Raw genomic sequence first — 7500 nt, forward strand, 5'->3', positions numbered from 1 at the left:
AATCTGGCTGCAATCAATGCTCACAAATGCTTAGAAAGTGATGTGGGTGAAGTTTGGGAGCATAAGGAATTGATCTTGACATAGTTGGTCCATGGGCAAGTTCCGTGATTTTGGTTTTTTGGCTTGATTTTGTGACTTGGTGGTGTGTGGGGTGAAAAACGAAAAACATGGTTTTGCAAAACTGGCTGCACTCAATGGTCACAAATGCTTAGAAAGTGATGTGGGAGAAGTTTGGGAGCAAAAGGAATTGATCTTGACATAGTTGGTCCATGGCCAAGTTCCATGATTTTGGTTTTTTGGCTTGATTGGTGAAAAACGAAAATCTTGGTTTTGGAAATCTGACTGCACTCAATGCTCACAAATGCTTAGAAAGTGATGTGGGAGAAGTTTGGGAGCAAAACGAATTGATCTTGACTTAGTTGGTCCATGGCCAAGTTCCATGATTTTGGTTTTTTGGCTTGATTTTGTGACTTGGTGGTGTGTGGGGTGAAAAACGAAAAATCTTGGTTTTGGAAAACTGGCTGCACTCAATGCTCACAAATGCTTAGAAAGTGATGTGGGTGAAGTTTGGGAGCAAAAGGAATTGATCTTGACATAGTTGGTCCATGGGCAAGTTCCATGATTTTGGTTTTTTGGCTTGATTTTGTGACTTGGTGGTGTGTGGGGTGAAAAACGAAAATCATGGTTTTGGAAAACTGGGTACACTCAATGCTCACAAATGCTTAGAAAGTGATGTGGGTGAAGTTTGGGAGCAAAAGGAATTGATCTTGACATAGTTGGTCCATGGGCAAGTTCCATGATTTTGGTTTTTTGGCTTGATTTTGTGACTTGGTGGTGTGTGGGGTGAAAAACGAAAATCATGGTTTTGGAAAACTGGCTGCAGTCAATGCTCACAAATGATTAAAAAGTGATGTGGGAGAAGTTTGGGTGCAAAAGGAATTGATCTTGACTTAGTTGGTCCATGGCCAAGTTCCATGATTTTGGTTTTTTGGCTTGATTTTGTGACTTGGTGGTCTGTGGGGTGAAAAACGAAAATCTTTGTTTTTCAAAACTGGCTGCACTCAATGCTCACAAATGCTTAGAAAGTGATGTGGGAGAAGTTTGGGAGCAAAAGGAATTGATCTTGACATAGTTGGTCCATGGGCAAGTTCCATGATTTTGGTTTTTTGGCTTGATTTTGTGACTTGGTGGTGTGTGGGGTGAAAAACTAAAATCTTGGTTTTGGAAAACTGGCTGCACTCAATGCTCACAAATGCCTAGAAAGTGATGTGGGAGAAGTTTGGGAGCAAAAGGAATTGATCTTGACATAGTTGGTCCATGGGCAAGTTCCATGATTTTGGTTTTTTGGCTTGATTTTGTGACTTGGTGGTGTGTGGGGTGAAAAACGAAAATCATGGTTTTGGAAAACTGGCTGCACTCAATGCTCACAAATGCGTAGAAAGTGATGTGGGTGAAGTTTGGGAGCAAAAGGAATTGATCTTGACATAGTTGGTCCATGGGCAAGTTCCATGATTTTGGTTTTTTGGCTTGATTTTGTGACTTGGTGGTGTGTGGGGTGAAAAGGAAAATCATGGTTTTGGAAAACTGGCTGCACTCAATGCTCACAAATGCTTAGAAAGTGATGTGGGTGAAGTTTGGGAGCAAAAGGAATTGATCTTGACATGGTTGGTCCATGGCCAAGTTCCATGATTTTGGTTTTTTTGGCTTGATTTTGTGACTTGGTGGTGTGTGGGGTGAAAAACGAAAATCATGGTTTTGGAAAACTGGCTGCACTCAATGCTCACAAATGATTAGAAAGTGATGTGGGAGAAGTTTGGGAGCAAACGGAATTGATCTTGACATAGTTGGTCCATGGCCAAGTTCCATGATTTTGGTTTTTTTGGCTTGATTTTGTGACTTGGTGGTCTGTGGGGTGAAAAACGAAAATCATGGTTTTGCAAAACTGGCTGCACTCAATGCTCACAAATTCCTAGAAAGTGATGTGGGTGAAGTTTGGGAACAAACGGAATTGATCTTGACATAGTTGGTCCATGGGCAAGTTCCATGATTTTGGTTTTTTGGCTTGATTTTGTGACTTGGTGGTGTGTGGGGTGAAAAACGAAAATCATGGTTTTGGAAAATTGGCTGCACTCAATGCTCACAAATGCTTAGAAAGTGATGTGGGTGAAGTTTGGGAGCAAAAGGAATTGATCTTCACATAGTTGGTCCATGGCCAAGTTCCATGATTTTGGTTTTTTGGCTTGATTTTGTGACTTGGTGGTGTGTGGGGTGAAAAACGAAAATCATGGTTTTGGAAAACTGGCTGCAGTCAATGCTCACAAATGCCTAGAAATTGATGTGGGAGAAGTTTGGGAGCAAACGGAATTGATCTTGACATAGTTGGTCCATGGGCAAGTTCCATGATTTTGGTTTTTTGGCTTGATTTTGTGACTTGGTGGTGTGTGGGGTGAAAAATGAAAATCATGGGTTTGGAAAACTGGCTGCACTCAATGCTCACAAATGCTTAGAAAGTGATGTGGGTGAAGTTTGGGAGCAAAAGGAATTGATCTTGACATAGTTGGTCCATGGCCAAGTTCCATGATTTAGGTTTTTTGGCTTGATTTTGTGACTTGGTGGTGTGTGGGGTGAAAAACGAAAATCATGGTTTTGGAAAACTGGCTGCACTCAATGCTCACAAATGCTTAGAAAGTGATGTGGGTGAAGTTTGGGAGCAAAAGGAATTGATCTTGACATAGTTGGTCCATGGGCAAGTTCTATGATTTTGGTTTTTTGGCTTGATTTTGTGACTTGGTGGTGTGTGGGGTGAAAAACGAAAATCATGGTTTTGCAAAACTGGATGCACTCAATGGTCACAAATGCCTAGAAAGTGATGTGGGAGAAGTTTGGGAGCAAAAGGAATTGATCTTGACATAGTTGGTCCATGGCCAAGTTCCATGATTTTGGTTTTTTGGCTTGATTGGTGAAAAACGAAAATCTTGGTTTTGGAAATCTGGCTGCACTCAATGCTCACAAATGCTTAGAAAGTGATGTGGGAGAAGTTTGGGAGCAAAAGGAATTGATCTTGACTTAGTTGGTCCATGGCCAAGTTCCATGATTTTGGTTTTTTGGCTTGATTTTGTGACTTGGTGGTGTGTGGGGTGAAAAACGAAAATCTTGGTTTTGGAAAACTGGCTGCAGTCAATGCTCACAAATGATTAGAAAGTGATGTGGGAGAAGTTTGGGTGCAAAAGGAATTGATCTTGACTTAGTTGGTCCATGGCCAAGTTCCATGATTTTGGTTTTTTGGCTTGATTTTGTGACTTGGTGGTCTGTGGGGTGAAAAACGAAAATCTTGGTTTTTCAAAACTGGCTGCACTCAATGCTCACAAATGCTTTGAAAGTGATATGGGAGAAGTTTGGGAGCAAAAGGAATTGATCTTGACATAGTTGGTCCATGGCCAAGTTCCATGATTTTGGTTTTTTGGCTTGATTTTGTGACTTGGTGGTGTGTGGGGTGAAAAACGAAAATCATGGTCTTGGAAAACTGGCTGCAGTCAATGCTCACAAATGCCTAGAAAGTGATGTGGGAGAAGTTTGGGAGCAAAAGGAATTGATCTTGACATAGTTGGTCCATGGGCAAGTTCCATGATTTTGGTTTTTTGGCTTGATTGGTGAAAAACGAAAATCTTGGTTTTGGAAATCTGACTGCACTCAATGCTCACAAATGCTTAGAAAGTGATGTGGGAGAAGTTTGGGAGCAAAAGGAATTGATCTTGACTTAGTTGGTCCATGGCCAAGTTCCATGATTTTGGTTTTTTGGCTTGATTTTGTGACTTGGTGGTGTGTGGGGTGAAAAACGAAAAATCTTGGTTTTGGAAAACTGGCTGCACTCAATGCTCACAAATGCTTAGAAAGTGATGTGGGTGAAGTTTGGGAGCAAAAGGAATTGATCTTGACATAGTTGGTCCATGGGCAAGTTCCATGATTTTGGTTTTTTGGCTTGATTTTGTGACTTGGTGGTGTGTGGGGTGAAAAACGAAAATCATGGTTTTGGAAAACTGGCTGCACTCAATGCTCACAAATGCTTAGAAAGTGATGTGGGTGAAGTTTGGGAGCAAAAGGAATTGATCTTGACATAGTTGGTCCATGGGCAAGTTCCATGATTTTGGTTTTTTGGTTTGATTTTGTGACTTGGTGGTGTGTGGGGTGAAAAACGAAAATCTTGGTTTTGGAAAACTGGCTGCACTCAATGCTCACAAATGCCTAGAAAGTGATGTGGGAGAAGTTTGGGAGCAAAAGGAATTGATCTTGACATAGTTGGTCCATGGGCAAGTTCCATGATTTTGGTTTTTTGGCTTGATTTTGTGACTTGGTGGTCTGTGGGGTGAAAAACGAAAATCATGGTTTTGGAAAACTGGCTGCACTCAATGCTCACAAATGCTTAGAAAGTGATGTGGGTGAAGTTTGGGAGCAAAAGGAATTGATCTTGACATAGTTGGTCCATGGCCAAGTTCCATGATTTTGGTTTTTTGGCTAGATTTTGTGACTTGGTGGTGTGTGGGGTGAAAAACGAAAATCTTGGTTTTGGAAAACTGGCTGCACTCAATGCTCACAAATGCCTAGAAAGTGATGTGGGAGAAGTTTGGGAGCAAAAGGAATTGATCTTGACATAGTTGGTCCATGGGCAAGTTCCATGATTTTGGTTTTTTGGTTTGATTTTGTGACTTGGTGGTGTGTGGGGTGAAAAACGAAAATCTTGGTTTTGGAAAACTGGCTGCACTCAATGCTCACAAATGCCTAGAAAGTGATGTGGGTGAAGTTTGGGAGCAAAAGGAATTGATCTTGACATAGTTGGTCCATGGGCAAGTTCCATGATTTTGGTTTTTTGGCTTGATTTTGTGACTTGGTGGTGTGTGGGGTGAAAAACGAAAATCATGGTTTTGGAAAACTGGCTGCACTCAATGCTCACAAATGCTTAGAAAGCGATGTGGGTGAAGTTTGGGAGCAAAAGGAATATATCTTGACATAGTTGGTCCGTGGGCAAGTTCCATGATTTTGGTTTTTTGGCTTGATTTTGTGACTTGGTGGTGTGTGGGGTGAAAAACGAAAATCTTGGTTTTGGAAAACTGGCTGCACTCAATGCTCACAAATGCTTAGAAAGTGATGTGGGAGAAGTTTGGGAGCAAAAGGAATTCATCTTGACATAGTTGGTCCATGGCCAAGTTCCATGATTTTGGTTTTTTGGCTAGATTTTGTGACTTGGTGGTGTGTGGGTGAAAAACGAAAATCATGGTTTTGGAAAACTGGCTGCACTCAATGCTCCCAAATGCCTAGAAAGTTATGTGGGTGAAGTTTGGGAGCAAAAGGAATTGATCTTGACATAGTTGGTCCATGGGCAAGTTCCATGATTTTGGTTTTTTGGCTTGATTTTGTGACTTGGTGGTGTGTGGGGTGAAAAACGAAAATCATGGTTTTGGAAAACTAGCTGCACTCAATGCTCACAAATGCTTAGAAAGTGATGTGGGAGAAGTTTGGGAGCAAAAGGAATTCATCTTGACATAGTTGGTCCATGGCCAAGTTCCATGATTTTGGTTTTTTGGCTTGATTTTGTGACTTGGTGGTGTGTGGGGTGAAAAACGAAAATCATGGTTTTGGAAAACTGGCTGCACTCAATGCTCACAAATGATTAGAAAGTGATGTGGGTGAAGTTTGGGAGCAAAAGGAATTGATCTTCACATAGTTGTTCCATGGCCAAGTTCCATGATTTTGGTTTTTTGGCTTGATTTTGTGACTTGGTGGTGTGTGGGGTGAAAAACGAAAATCATGGTTTTGGAAAACTGGCTGCACTCAATGCTCACAAATGCCTAGAAAGTGATGTGGGTGAAGTTTGGGAGCAAAAGGAATTGATCTTGACATAGTTGGTCCATGGGCAAGTTCCATGATTTTGGTTTTTTGGCTTCATTTTGTGACTTGGTGGTGTGTGGGGTGAAAAACGAAAATCATGGTTTTGGAAAACTGGCTGCACTCAATGCTCACAAATGCTTAGAAAGTGATGTGGGAGAAGTTTGGGAGCAAAAGGAATTCATCTTGACATAGTTGGTCCATGGGCAAGTTCCATGATTTTGGTTTTTTGGCTTGATTTTGTGACTTGGTGGTGTGTGGGGTGAAAAACGAAAATCATGGTTTTGGAAAACTGGCTGCACTCAATGCTCACAAATGATTAGAAAGTGATGTGGGAGAAGTTTGGGAGCAAAAGGAATTGATCTTCACATAGTTGGTCCATGGCCAAGTTCCATGATTTTGGTTTTTTGGCTTGATTTTGTGACTTGGTGGTGTGTGGGGTGAAAAACGAAAATCATGGTTTTGGAAATCTGGCTGCACTCAATGCTCACAAATGCCTAGAAAGTGATGTGGGTGAAGTTTGGGAGCAAAAGGAATTCATCTTGCCATAGTTGGTCCATCGCCAAGTTCCATGATTTTGGTTTTTTGGCTTGATTTTGTGTCTTGGTGGTGTGTGGGGTGAAAAACGAAAATCATGGTTTTGTAAAACTGGCTGCACTCAATGCTCACAAATGCTTAGAAAGTGATGTGGGTGAAGTTTGGGAGCAAAAGGAATTGATCTTGACATAGTTGGTCCATGGGCAAGTTCCATGATTTTGGTTTTTTGGCTTGATTTTGTGACTTGGTGGTGTGTGGGGTGAGAAACGAAAATCTTCGTTTTGGAAATCTGGCTGCACTCAATGCTCACAAATGCTTAGAAAGTGATGTGGGTGAAGTTTGGGAGCAAAAGGAATTGATCTTGACATGGTTGGTCCATGGCCAAGTTCCATGATTTTGGTTTTTTGGCTTGATTTTGTGACTTGGTGGTGTGCCATGATTCATGAAATTTTCAAAGTCGTGGTTTTTGAGGTTTGTTGGTTGGAAAGTGTCACAAATGCATGCAGAATGAGGTCTACAAAGTTTGGTAGCAAAACCAAGCCGTCTTGATGTGGTTTTTTATTTTTGAAATGTTGGAAAATAGAGCGTTTTGAAAAAAATTCATGAAAATTCGAAACCTTTGCCAATCTTAACGAAACTTGGTGGGCACCTTCTTGATATTATTATGGGATGGACTGGAAAAAATCACGCAAGAATACGGTGTCTAGATACGTTTTTCCATTTTTCCCGATTTTCCACATTTCGGGTCTTTGGAAAAATAAAAAAAATACTTCCCCATGTCGAAAAATTCTAATTTTTTGCAGGCAACGTTGTACCATTTTTATGAGGATCCCTGCAAAAAATCTCGTGAAAATTCGTTCTCTAGGTCCCAAAACAGAACTTATGTCTGCTCAAAAAAAGTGTATGTACTTGTACAAAAGTGGCTTTTGCATATTTAGCTATTATAGGGGGGGGGGGGGGGGGGGTGCTCCTCAATGCAGCCAGCTTTGCACCAGGGAAGATTTTTGTGCGGTCCTTGCATTCCCCCCTCACGTTTTGGCTTGCTTTCTGCATGGCCAAGCCAAAACGCCCACACATGGTTGA

This window comes from Phaseolus vulgaris, chromosome 5 (genome assembly GCF_051622355.1).
Source record: "Phaseolus vulgaris cultivar YP4 chromosome 5, ASM5162235v1, whole genome shotgun sequence".
Taxonomy (NCBI): domain Eukaryota; kingdom Viridiplantae; phylum Streptophyta; class Magnoliopsida; order Fabales; family Fabaceae; genus Phaseolus; species Phaseolus vulgaris.